The sequence below is a fragment of the Choloepus didactylus genome, chromosome 7 (genome assembly GCF_015220235.1).
Source record: "Choloepus didactylus isolate mChoDid1 chromosome 7, mChoDid1.pri, whole genome shotgun sequence".
Taxonomy (NCBI): Eukaryota; Metazoa; Chordata; class Mammalia; order Pilosa; family Megalonychidae; genus Choloepus; species Choloepus didactylus.
In genome coordinates this window covers 139,351,331-139,365,822 of record NC_051313.1, presented here as the reverse complement: position 1 = coordinate 139,365,822, position 14,492 = coordinate 139,351,331, and the positions used below count along the sequence as shown (strand labels likewise).

The 14,492-nt window shown below is 38.2% G+C and overlaps 1 non-coding gene across 1 annotated transcript; it reads right to left on the bottom strand.

Annotated features, from left to right (window-relative positions):
- Nucleotides 1-13,739: 13,739 nt before the first annotated feature.
- On the bottom strand, nt 13,740-13,842 carry LOC119541054. Its single transcript, XR_005218184.1, has one exon. It is a non-coding gene; the product is annotated as a U6 spliceosomal RNA (small nuclear RNA).
- Nucleotides 13,843-14,492: the final 650 nt, after the last annotated feature.

Here is a 14,492-nt window from a genome sequence, read left to right as displayed (position 1 = left end):
GCTGAAAGGAGGCAAATAATGTACCATAATTTTGTGGAATTTTCCTCTGCTAGAATATGGAGGATGAAGTGGAGATGTAGCATGGGAAACCAAAGGATTCTAATTCTGTTCATGGAACTGAAGAGGAAGATTGCACTGTTGTTTACTTAACCCTTTTTCCCTACCAGCTTTATATTCCACATGGGGCCCTTGCCAGATTTCTTCATGCAACACCTTAAGATTCATTATTCTAACTCATATTATTGTCTATATATATGCATAAGATACAGACTTCCTTGACTCTTTGATAAGATACCCATGCATGTCCACATTTCACTGAAAGAAAAATAGAATCTCATTAAATGAGAAAGAGATCTCAGTAAAGCAGCAGTTCCAAAATACATGATGAAGAACATATCCAAGCAGACGGTCCAAGAAAGGAGGATTTCCTGGCTGTGTAAGTTTAAGAAGCTGTGCATGCTGTATCTTCCTCTTAGAGAGTCTCATAAAACATCAGCACAGTGAAGTGTCTGAGAAGCACTTTGTTTAATCCAGTGTCTCCCCAGACATTGGTAACCATGGAACTCTTTTTCTGAAAACATCTATTAATATTTTCTGGAGTTAGTGTTCTTTGGAGCATGTTTGGTGAAATCTGCACTAGAGAACTGATAAAAACAGTCATAATATAAAATCAGAGTACAGATGTAAATCACTGAACTGTTGAGTGAATTTTAAAGAAAAGAGGAAAGTCATATTGAGATAATAGGTACAAATAGAATGCAGAAGTGCAAAGGGGAAGGGGACAGGTTGCCAGTAGCGTAGGTAATAAAACGCTGTTGATAATTTCACTTGCTTCCAACTTACACTTTATGTTCTTGTCAAAGTTTTATGAAGGATCACAAAGTTTTATGCAGGATCACAATTGAGCTTTGCCTGTAACCCTTAACCAGCATCAGTCTTCTACAAGTCATTACACGTCGGGAAAGATCTAAATATAGAAAGAAGGAGGCCTCAAGTGGAATAATTAACTACTGGTTACTTTCTGAGTCTACGAAATTTCCACAGTCAAATCTCAAAGAGTGGAACAACCCAATGTTCCAAATTTTGAAAAATGTATGGCAGATTTTAAGTTTTGACCATTGAATATTACAGCTGGAAAGATTTTAGAGATCCCAGTCCTTATTTTACAGACATTAAAAACTGACACTCCAAGAAATGATTGAAGGGGTCACAGCACATGAGCAAGACCTAGGATCTAACAAAGGTCCTTGTAATCCAATTTTGCATTTTACCTATACTGCCCTGCCGGTTAGTCAATATCAGTCAATTTGTTTATTATACATGGATTATTGAGTTACTGGCAACAAAATATGCTATTAGACAGAAATTATTTTATCCTAGAATTGACACCTAGCTACAAAAATATGTAATGAAGACATTAAATAATCCACTGAATTGTTCAACATTCTCCTTTGTTCTGGAGAAGTGAGATCAAAGCATTTGAGTACTCAAAAATTATCCACAAAACAAATACGAACCACAAATCAACAACAAAAAGACAAACAAACCAATTAAAAGTTGGCGAAATCTTGAACAGACATTTCTCCAAAGAAGCTATACAAATGCCCAATAAGCACACGAAAAGATGCTCAACATCATTAGCCATTAGGGAAATGTAAATCAAAACCACAGTGGGTTACCACTTCACATCCACTAGAATGGCTAAAATTTAAAAAATGGAAAATAACAAATGTTGGTGAGGATGTGGAGAAATTCAAACCTTCATGCATTGCTGCTGGTGGGAATGTAAAATGGTGATATTGCTGTGGAACACAGTTTGGTGGTGGTTCTTCAAAAAGTTAAACACGGGATTACCATATGACCCAGAAATTCCACTCTTAGGTGAACACCCCAAAGAATTGAAAACTGGAATTCAAACAGATAACTTGCACACCAATGTTCACGGCAACATTACTGGCAATAGTCAAAGGTGGAAGCAACCCAAGTGTCTATCAATGGATGAACAGATACACAAAAGTAGTATGTACAATGGAATATTATTCATCTGTAAAAGCAATGACATTCTTGTATATGCTACAACATGGATGAACATCAAAAACATTCTGCTAAGTGAAATAAGCCAAACACAGAAGGACAAATATTGTATGATTTGATTCTACTTATATGAAATATCTGGAATAAGCAAATTCATAGTGTCACGAAGGAGACTTCAGGTTATGAAGGGCTGGGAGGAGAGAAATGGAGAGTTATTGCTTAATGGGTAGAGTTTCTATTTGGTTGATGAAAGTCTTGGTAATGGATGGTGTTGGCAGCACAACTTTGTAAATGTAATTAATGCCACTGGAATTGTACACTTAAAAATGGCTCAAATGGCAAAATTTATGGCATATATATGTTATAATAAAAACCTTTTTAAAAAACAAGAAAAAAATTAAGAGTTTTATCATGCACATGCAGACAGCTGCAGTCATTACGAAAGACAGAAGTGTTGGGGTGAGATGCCAGATGTGTGGAGTGAATGGTCAGGACCTAGAGACTTTTGCTTCTGTCTGTCCTTTCCACCACCCTAATTTGGACCCTTACCAGTTGCAAGTCTTTCTCTCATGTTTTGGCTTTTACTCCTACAACAGGCCTGAAACTACTTTCTCAAAGGGACTGATTGCTTTTTGTTTATTTTTTCAAATAATTTTTATTTTCATTAATGCTTTTCACGTTCATGGTTTAAAGGCATTTGGTGAAAACCAGGTGCGCTTACTCATCCCTTCCTGTCTTCTACGGGCAACCACTATCTACTCTTAAATCCTTTTTTTCCTCTTTACTTCCATTTGTCTGCAAACTGTACTTAATTCTTTTTCAATTTTAGTCATTAGCTACTGGTTTTCCTGTTATGGAAAATGAGGATTTAATTTTCTTACTACTTGCTCTCCACCCTCTCCCTACACGCATACCCACACACACACTCATGCAGACATACACACATGTGCATGTACACAGGTTTCCATCCTTGCATCTTTTTAATACAGTTACATCACAGTTTCTTATAAAATCAATACTCAGGGTTTAGATGATTGTGACTGTGCAAATATTGTTCCTAGCTGAGGTTATATCACGTTGTGAGTACATCTTCCTTGTACAAATTTTTGATTTCCCTGGAATTAATTGCCTCATATTTCATTTACTTAGATTTCTCTGCACCTATCACTGAATCATCCCCAGAGTCTCTGACATCCTGAAAAGTCTTTCCTTCCTGTCAAACTTGATAGATGATCTGCCAGTTTACCCTCTTGGAGACAGCCCTCCTGGAGCCTTTCCTTCTCTTGATCCAATCTAGATGAATTGTTTTCTGCACAGCTGTCATTTAGAGACTTCTTTCCATTCCACGAATTCTCTGGTTCCCTTTTCTTGATCCCTATGCCTTCCTTTTCTTGTTTTTTTTCAATTTTTTTTTTTATGAAGCATTCCCCAGAAATTGCTGAAGAAAAAAGATGCATGAGGTAAAGTTTTTAAGGCCTCGTATGTCCAAAAATATATTTATTCCAGCTTTAGATTTAATTGACAATTTGGAGAGAAATGATTCTTGCTGAGCCTTTGCCTCTTAACCCTCAGTTTGCTGTGGAAAAACTATATAGCATTCTCATCTCTGATTCTTTGCATGTGATCTTTTTTTTTCCTTTTCCTTTTGGAAAAGTTTGGGTTTTTCTTTTTATCTATGGTATTCTGAAATTTCTCAATGAAAAATTGTGAAGCAACGTTTCCCCTCCCATTTATTGTGCTAGGCCCTTTCCATCTGAAAATTCATGCTCCTCAGCTCTAGAATGTTCTTGTATTACTTGTTGCAAAATATCTTCTCCTTTTCTCTCTTCTAGTTGCTGGAACTCCTGTTGGTCAGCTTTTGAGCCTTCTGGGTTGATCTTCTGATTTTCTTATCTTTTCTCTCCTATTTCATTTTTTAAACAACTTTTTATCATGATATAACATTTACAACTCAAAATTTCCCATTTTAACCACTTTCAAGTGTACAATTCAGTGGTATTAATTACATCCAAAGTACTGTGCTATCATCACCAATATCCATGACCCCAACTTTTTTATCACCTCAAACAGAAAACTCTGCACCCATTAAACGATGACACCCCATTCTCCTCCCCTCAGCCCCTGGTAAACTGTAATCTACTATCTGTCTTTATGAATTTGCCTATTCTAGGTATTTCTTATAAGTGAGATCATACAATATTTGTCTTTTGGTGTCTGGCTTATTTCACTTAAAATGATGTCTTTAAGTTTCATTCATGTAGCAGGTATCAGAATGTCATTTATTTTTATGACTGAATAATAAGCCATTGTGTATATATACACCACATTTTGTATGTATATATATACGTCATATATAGTGTATATGTAATGTATATGATGCATATATAATTTTATACATTATATGTATGCATTGTATATACACAGTATATACATACTATATACTATATATAGTATATACATTGTATATATACATTATATATGCAAAATATATACATATGTGTATACACATCAACAGGTGAATACCTGTTGATGGAGACTTGGGATTCTACCTTGAGATCATTGTGAATAAAGCTACTATGAACACTGGTCTAAAAGTATCTGTCCTATTTCAATTTTGATCTAGTTCCCTTGAGATTTCTTCAGATTTATCTATCAACCCTTCTCTTTGATTTTATAATGTTTGCCATCATTTTTAATTTCTTAGGGTGCTCTCTTGTTCTCTGAATGTTTCTTTTTTTCTTTGTAATGGTATTCTCTTCTTGTCTCATGAATGCAGTGTCTTCTTTTACCTTGCTTGGTATACTAATGTTAGAGTTTTTATGTGGTCTTTTGTTCCCTGCAGTGTCTGTTTCCTCTGAGTTCATTTTTAAAATTTTATCTATTTTACATTTTTATTAGAGAAGTTGTAGGTTTACAGAAAAATCATGCAGAAAATAGCTGTGTGCACCCTGCCCCCCATCATTAACACTTTGAATTAGGGTGTACCTTTGTTACATCTGATGAAAGAATATTATAATTGCACTATTAACTATAGTGCATGGTTTACATTAAGTTTCACTGTTTGTATTATGCAGTCCTCTCTTTTTTTAAAACAATTTATTCTAGTAACATATACATCACCCAAAATTTCTCCTTTTAACCACATTCAAATATATATTTCCGTGCTGTTGATTACATTCACATGCTACCATCACCACCCTCCTCTCTGAGATCTTTTTGCCGGTTTATTTTGGTCTCTATCCTTCATGCAGAGCCGTGCCTCAACTATCTTATCCTTAACTGTCTTTTCAGTTTAGTGAGAGCTAAGCAACTGATTGAAAACTCTTGGATGCATGGCCTGGGCTTGTCAACTGATGGGCCTCTGGGGAGGCGCCTCCTGTTTTATTGTTCTTTCTTTTAAAGTCTCCCCATAGGTCTTTCTTTTAAGTTGATGAGTGTCCCCACAGAGGATCATCCTGGCCGCCAGTGTAACCAAGCTAAGCGAGGCAAGGAGGCTGTTGGTCTCCCTTTTCAACGTACAGCCCTTCATTTAATGACCCTGTTTGCAGTAGCAGCTCAGCCCCACCCTCAGGGGCACCCGGCCTCTCTGAGGACAGGACTCTGATGCAACCCTTCCAGAAAGCGCGCCTCGGTCTTCATCCAGGGTGTGGGAGGAGGGCTGCCAGGATACCCGGAGGAGACAGAGGACCTGGGAGACTGACTCCCCTTGCGTCAACTCTCAACCACCCTGTGTCTTCAGAGGTGCTCTGTACCTCCGATTCCTGAGCTTTTCCAAGCTCCTGCTGCGTGAATTCGTGAATTCGCTTGCTTCTCTGGGGCATCCTTTCGTCTCCTCCCTGCCTCTGTTGCTTGTTCTTATCGCAGGCATAGGGGCAGCTCTCGGTGAAACGTATGTTCACCTTATTTATTAGCCCTAGTGGTTCAAAATGAGCTTCCAAGAGTTCCAGAAACTAGAATTTTTTTTATAATACGGCGAACACATCTTGTTACACAACACAATGATTGTTAAATTCAAAGAGTGTAAGCAGTGCTGTGTACTGATCCAACCTGGAGCGTGGATGAGTTCACTTAGAGTTTACAATGACAAAAGAGAACACAGCCTCAGTAGTGATTTCACCAAAGAGAAAGATTCTTTATAAATGGGTGTTAATGTCATTTTGCCACATTAGGGCATGGAAAATGCAGCATGAGAGCCTGGTCAATTTTTTTTTTTTTAAATCTATACTAACACTTCCCATATTTAACAGAGACATGGAAAAATCGTTGCCGGTTTAGAAATTATTTTAAATAGAATTTGAATAGCCAGGAGCAGAAATCATTTTCTTTTTTTTTTTTTTTTAACTTAAGTTTAATAAATGTACCATGGTTCTGAGGGCATAAAATAACTCTAGCAGAAAGGAGACACAACACTTGGGATGATTAATGATCTCATAATCTGAAAATCTCATCATCAAAGCCAGTCTTTTTCTTTTAAAAGGTTTATCGTGGCCAAGTTATTCATCAAAATCTATTTTTCAAGATGCCGGCTCTGTTCTAATATGAAATTCAGAAATGATTAAACATTTGTCACGCATCACTTGTTTTCAATTATGCAGATAAATGTGAGACCAGGGTTCCTCGTCTGTACAAGGATCTGACATTAGTACATCAGCCAATTGCCATATAACATTGGGTTGCAAAATTATAACATGCTATACATCAAGCAGCAATAAAACTGAAATACTGTACTTTGCTGAGCAACAAAGTCATTGCCCACACTAAAAAAAAATTAGTTGAGGTGAAATGCACTTAACATAAATTAACCATTTTAAAGTGAACAATTCAGTGGCCTTTACAATGTTGTACAACCACCACCTCTATCTAGTTCTGAAACCTTTTCGTCTCTCCATTAAGCAGTTCCCCCAGCTCCTGGCAACCACCACTTTCCTTTCTGTCCCTGTGGATTTACCTATTCTGGATATTTCATTTAAATGAGACCTTTTGTGTCTGGCTTCTTTAACTGAGCATATTGTTTTCAAGGTTCATCCATGTTGTAGCATGTATCAGTACTTCATTCCTTTTTCATAAGCTGAATACTGTTCCATTGTATGCAGATACCACAATTTGTTTACCCATTCCTCCACTGATGGATGTTCAATTTGTTTCCACCTTTTGGTTCCTGGGAATAATGCCACCATGAACATTTATGTAAGGATTTGTTTGAACTCCTGTTTTCAGTTCTTTTGGGTACACACCTAGGAGTGGCATTGCTGCTGCACTTCATAAGTTACACTGTACCCATCAATTGCAAGACACCCAAAGAATCCGAGGCCCTTGTTCCCTCTTTATGCAACTACATTTATGGAACCCTGCAATGAAAATCCTAAAACTGACTGAGCCCTAACCATGTGCCCGACTCTGCTAACTGCCTTAGAGACATCATCTCAGTTAATCGTCACAGCAACTTCATTACCCTCACCTTGGAGCTAAATACAAATGGAAATGGAAATGGAAATACATATACAAATGGAAAATAAAATAAACCTAGTTCTACTCCCTAGAGTTCTTCCCATTGAATGGTTTTACTGTTATTTTTAATGTATCTGCTTGATTCCCCTCTATGAAGAGGAGGTATTTAACTCACGCTGCTTCCTACTTATTCTTCTTTCAAGTTTTTATCAGGTATGCTATTTGTAATTCTTCTAGTGATTATGTTTATAACTTCAAATACTATTCTTAAACTCCAATCTCCTTTCTCCATGACTGGCGAATGCTCCCTGTTCCCTAAACTCTGGTTCTGAGATCCCAGGTTTTTGGATTTGGATTCGAGACTGTGAGAAAGGCCTAATAGAATGCTTGCAAGCAGCATTGAGCAAATATTTTATATTATCTTTTAATTTTAGAATAGCGTTAGATTTACAGAAAAATTCCAAACGTAGTAGGGAGAGTTCACATAGACCCTCCACGGAGTTTACCCTTTTGTTATCTAAAATTAGTGTGGTACATTTGTTGCAATTAATGAACCAATACTGATACATTATTATTAGCTAAAGTCAATACTTTATTCAGATTTCCTTAGTTTTCTCCTAATGTCCTTTTTCTATTTCAAGGGTAGTCGTGTCTTCTTAGGCACCTGCTGGGTGTGAGTTTCTGAGACCTTCCTTGTTTTTGATGACCTTGACAATTTTGAGAAGTACTGGTCAGGTATTTTGTAGAATGCTCCTCAATTGGGATTTGCCTGATGTTTTTCTCAACTGGGGTTACGTGTTCTTTGGAGTAAGACCATAGAAGTGAAGTGGCATTTTCATCACATCATATCAAGGATACATGTTGTCAATGTGACTTATCTCGGTTGATGTTGACCTTGATCACCTGGATGAGGGAGTGTTTGGCAGGTTTCTCCTAGTGACTATTGAGTTCCTCTTTCCCCCACTTTCCATGCTGTACTGTTTGGAAGAAAATCACTCTGCTCATCCCACACTTCATAGTAGGGAATTTGCTCTATTTCCTTGAGGGTGGAGGATCTACATAAATTAAGATCCTACTTACAATGGGTCCACAACCACAGGAATGGACTAGCTTTAAGAACATGATTTTCTGGGGTTCATAAAACCTCCAAACCATCACAGCTCACTAGCAGGCTGGTTCAACTTTAAGAATCTTATCTTCATCAGCCAGGAACCCAGGCAAAAGAATGGGAATGTGGACAAAAAGTGTGCCAGTTTGAATGTATAATGTCCCCCAAACACCATTATCTTTGATATAATCTTGTGTGGGAAGACTTATCAGTGTTAATTAGATTGTAATTCTTTGAGTGTTTCCATGGAGATGCGCCCTACCCAACTGTGGGTGATGATCTTACTGGATAATTTCCCGGAGGTGTTGGCCCGGCCATTCAGGGTGGGTCTGAATTAAATTACTGGAGCACTATGTAAGATCAGACAGAAGGAGCAAGCTGCTATAGCCAAGAGGGACACTTTGAAGAAAGCACAGGAGCTGCAGATGAGAGACAGCTTGAAGATGGCCGTTGAAAACAGACTCTTGCTCTGGAGAAGCTGAGAGAGGACAAATATCCCAAGTGCAACTAAGAGTGACATTTTTGAGGAACTGCAGCCTAGAGAGGAACGTCCTGGGAGAAAGCCATTTTGAAACCAGAACTTGGAGCAGACACCAGCCACGTGCCTTCTCAGCTAACAGAGGTTTTCGGGACACCATTGGCCATCCTCCAGTGAAGGTATCTGATTGTTGATACATTACTTTGGACACTTTATGGCTTAAGATTGTAACTGTGTAACCAAATAAACCCCCTTTTATAAAAGCCAATTCATCTCTGATGTTTTGCATTCTGGCAGCATTAGCAAACTAGAACAAAAGGAAAGAAAATATTTCCCGGAATTTGAGTGGAAAGAACTGGGACCTATACCATCCCCAGGTCCATCAATTGCAAAGAGAGCAGGATTGCTGCAACACATGCTTCTTTCCTCCAAGGTGGGCACATTGCTATCAAAACAAACATCAGGCTCTGAAAGCAATGGGGAAGGGGGTAATAGCCTTGGGGGGCAAACCTTGTACCACCAGGCCATTCATCTTTATTGCCCAGCTCACACATCTCTGTCCTGACGATTTCCTCCCCTTACCAATAGGGCATGGTCTCTATTCACAAAGTTTGCACATCAATTGTCTCCATAGATAATTCATCTTAAATTTTTTACTATCTTGTATTTTTTTTTTTTTTTGTATTTTTACTATCGTGTATAAGTCATCTTTTCAAGCCTATATCTTTTCTTCAAAAATATATTGTAGGAATCTTGTGAATAGAGACTATGTGTTATGCATTGCTTCTCTCTCATGCGTCTAATATATGTGGATACACACTAAAAGCGGGAGGCATAAAATGTGGTCTGGTCAGCAAAACTACCTTGTGGCTACATAATTATGGCCCTTTTTTGTGGTAGATTGAATTATATGCCCCTATTCAGATGTAATCTTAATCCTTACTCCTGTGGACATGAATCCATTGTAAACAAGATCTCTTGAGGACGTTATTTGTTGTTAATGTCTTAATCCAGATTACTGGAGGCCTTATAAAGAGGACCTGGAATCACAGGAGCCTGAAAGGAGAGGATATCGCCATGTGACAGGAAGCAGAAGTACAAGCTAAGGCACCCCAAGAATTGCCAGCAGCCAGCTCCAGCACACTACAGATTTTCAGGACAAAGCAAGCCTTGCTGATATCTTGATTTTGAACTTCTAGCCTCAAAACTGTGAGCCAATAAATTCCCATTGTTTAAGGCAACCTATCGCATGGCATTTGTTATGGCAGCCTGACAAACATTTATCTTTTGGGTATTTCGACTCCTCAGCACCCCTCTTCTGACCTACAGAAAAGGAGGATTTGAGAAAACGAGCAGTTTTTAAAATGATGAATATAAAAAATTATTTTTGTAATATGTGATACACAGAATGAGGTGATGGTAGAACTTGAAAATAGGGTCCTATCTTCTGAGGTCAAGCGAAGTCTAATTCATGAGCAGTGTTGTTTAAAAGACAGTAGGTTTGCACCTGAATGATGCTGATGTTGTCACAAACATTAGGACTGGCGGTTTGATGTGTGGAGTCCTCTATCATGGGACTTGCCCATATGAAGCTCATTACTGCAAAGGAGAGTCTAAACTTGCATATAATTGTGCCTAAGAGTCTCCCCCTGAGTAACTCTTTGTTGCTCACCTGTGGCCCTCTCTCTCTAAGCCACCTTGGCATGTGAACTCACTGCCCTCCCCCCTACATGGGACCTGACTCTCAGGGGTGTAAATCTCCCTGGCAATGCAGGATATGACTCCTGGGGATGAATCTGGACCCAGCATCATGGGATTGAGAATATCTTTTTGACCAAAAGGGGGATGAAAAATGAAACGAAATAAAGTTTCAGTGGCTGAGAGATTTCAAATGGTCGAGAGGTCACTCTGGTGGACATTCTTATGCACTATATAGATAACGCCTCTTAGGTTTTAATGTATTGGAATAGCTAGAAGTAAATACCTGAAGCTATCAAACTCCAACCCAGTAGTCTGGACTCCTGAAGACAATTGTATAACAATGTAGCTTACAAGGGGTGACAGTGTGATTGTAAAAACTTTGTGGATCATGCTCCCTTTATTCAGTGGATGGATGGATGAATAGAAAAATGGGGACAAAAACTAGATGAAAAATAGGGTGGGATGGGGGGATGATTTGGGTTTTCTTTTTTACTTTTATTTTTTATTCTTATTCTGATTCTTTCAGACATAAGGAAAATGTTCAGAAATAGATTTTGGTGATGGGTGCACAGTTATATGATGGTACTGTGAACAGCTGATTGTACACCATGGATGATTGTATGGTATGTGAATACAATTCAATAAAACTGAATTTAATTAAAAAAAAAGACACTAGCTTTGTAGTATGTCATCATCCCTTCTAGTTTTAAAAAACTAAAAAAAAGAAAGAAAGCTTTTCCATTCATCACTTTGATGGTGTTATTTGACACATTGAGATAATGATTCTAGTTAAGGAGAAATATTGAGAATCCAATAGCCCAAGTTGTTGGCTGAAGAGCTATGCTTTGGGTGTAAACATGCAATTGTGGCTTTTCAAGATTCCAAGCATGCATTTAAATAGGACAGGACGAAAGAGCAGCAGGATTATAGGCTGTTTCACCACCTAGTAAGTGGGATGGAGAAGAGAGAAGGCCGACTCATCAGGCAGGGGATGCTGTTAAGAATTGCAGCCCACTCCAAGGATTGGAGGAATCTGCTCGCTGTTCATTTCTTGCAAGATAATGCAGGAGAGTGACTAGTTTTTATGTCTATAAAACACATGAGAATTTCATTCATCAGTCCTAAGGAGAAAAAAATCACTTATCACCGCAATAAATCAGTTACTGTGCCTGGGTAATTTATATACCTTATTTTTATTTATTCTTCTAGCAATCCGGCAAAATAGGCGTTATTATCCTCATTGTCCTGATGGGAATATTGATAGTGCAGTTGCCCCAGGTTACAAAGATAATGAGTGGACAAACTGTGCTTCCCTGCGACTGGCAGAGTCTAAAACCTGAATTATTTCTCTCCTTTCTCCTAAGCAGTGGCTGCACTTTAGAATCACCCAGATGCTTTAAATGCTCTTATCACCCAGAACACAACCCATACTAATTAAATCAGGGGCTCTGGTTGGGACCCAAGCACCCTTTCTTGATTCCAGTATGTATCCAAATTTGAAAACCACTGTTTCAAGAGACTGGTTTATGCAAAAGAGTTACAGTTGTTAGAGCTGGATTCACTTACTGACTTTTAAACTTACTGTGGTAAGCGAAGCAGTGTAGGGTGGTAAATAAAACACTGAACTGGGATTCTTGCCATTTGCTCATGATGAGGCCCTGGGAAGTCATAAGTGAAAAAAAGAGAAAACAATTCCGTCACATGGAGAAGTGCAGGGAGGAGCATGACAAACACCTGTGTACTCACCGCCCAGCCGTATCCAATCTCAAGCCAAAGTTCTGCTTGTTGTGGGGAAGCACAGCTCATCCGCTAATTAGCTTTGTAACCTGGGGCAACTGCACTATCAATTTTCCCATCAGTACAATGAGGATAATAACGCCTATTTTCCTTTTTTTTTTTCCAAGAATTAAAACAACATAATCAATAGAAGCCTTGGCTTTCTCCTTCCTGACCCCATAATGCTCCCCTCTAGAGGTCATCACTCCCATGCAGGTTTTCATTCTGTATGTGTAGGTATCTATTGGAGTATATACCTGTTTTCCAAACTTGTATAAATGGAACCCATAGCACACAACTTTCTGCAGCTGGACTACTATTGTTGTTGCTTAAGGTTCTGTTTCTGACATTTAACCATGCTGACACAGCGGCTGTGTAGATTCCATTGTATGCACCACAAATTATTTATCCACTCCTCTGGTTAATGGATTTTTGAATTGTTTATAATTGTTTTCCATTAAAAACAAACCTACGAAGCATGTTATTGATTACCCATCTCCTTGTGCAAATGTACAGGCATCCTGTTGGGAAATATACTAAGAAGAATTACTGGGTTGAAAGGTATATACAGTCTCTACTTCACTAGATTTGGCCAAATTGTTCTTCAATGTAGTTTTACTAATTTTTCACATCCACCAATGTTATCAAAACAGTTTCTGTTTCTTTATGTCCTTGCCAATCTGGGGTGTGATCAAATTTTTAAATTTTTATCCAACCAATGGGTGTGAAATGGTTCAAGCTGCTTTAATTAGCATTTCCCCAATTATTAGTGATTCCAGCAGTTTTTCCCTATATATATTGTCTTTTTTGTATCTCTTGCTCATTTTTCTTCCAAGTTGTCTTTTTCTGATGGGTTTTAGGTTATTTTTATGTGTGCTCTACACTAATCCTTTGTCAGTTATAGGCAGTGCAAATATCTTTTTCCACTTTGTGGCTTATCTTTTCAATTTACGGTGGTTTTTTGGTGGACTGAAGACTTTAAATTTAATGCAAATGCACAGATCTTTTCCTTTATGACTGTAATTTTAAAATCTATTTTTAGAAGTCCTTCTGTACTCTGAGGTCTAAAGAGATTCATCTATATATGTTTCTAAAAAATTTTAAGTTTTCACATCCAGGTCTTAATGACCTGGAGTCTATTTTTGGACTTAATTTTATTTTTTTATTTTTTTAATTTTTTAACTTCATTTATCAAAAAATATGGAATGCTTCACAAATTTGCACATCATCCTTGCACAGGGGCCATGCTAATCTTCTCTGTATTGTTCCAATTTTAGTATATCTGCTGCCAAAGCGTGTGCTGAGTTTATTTTTGTATTAGTCAGGAGAGGCTAGGGTGATATTGTGGAAACCAACAACCCCTAAATCTCAGCAGTGGAAACCCTAGTTTCTATCTTGTAAACTTTGCATGTCTACTGTGTGTGTGTCGGCGTCTCTGTCCATCACAGGGCCACAGGGACACAGGTCGATGGAGGTGAATCTAGACACAGACGTCCAAAATCCATGCAGAAGGGAGGGGACGTGGCAAGTCGTGCCTGGTGCCTAAAGCTTCTGCTTGCAGGTGACGCACATCTCATCCGTTCACATTTCAGTGGCCAAAACAAGTTGCATGACCATGTCCAACTTCAGAGGGGAGACAGAAGTGCAACCCCTGGGCCAGAAGAAGAGAACTGAAATATTCAGTGAATGGCACTGATGATACTCAATATTTTGAAATAAGAAATTAATCCTTATTTGCATAACCATTTGCCTCAACCATTCTTGGAATGCCCATACTTTCCTTATTGATTTGTCTTGCCACCTTTGCACATATCACATTTTCACATAGTTGTGTGTTTGTTTCTGACCTTCTATTCTGCACCGTCATCCTACTTGTTCATTTCTGTAATTATATACCACGATGTTTGAGTCACAATAGCTTCACGTGGTGATGAGTCTGATTTCCTG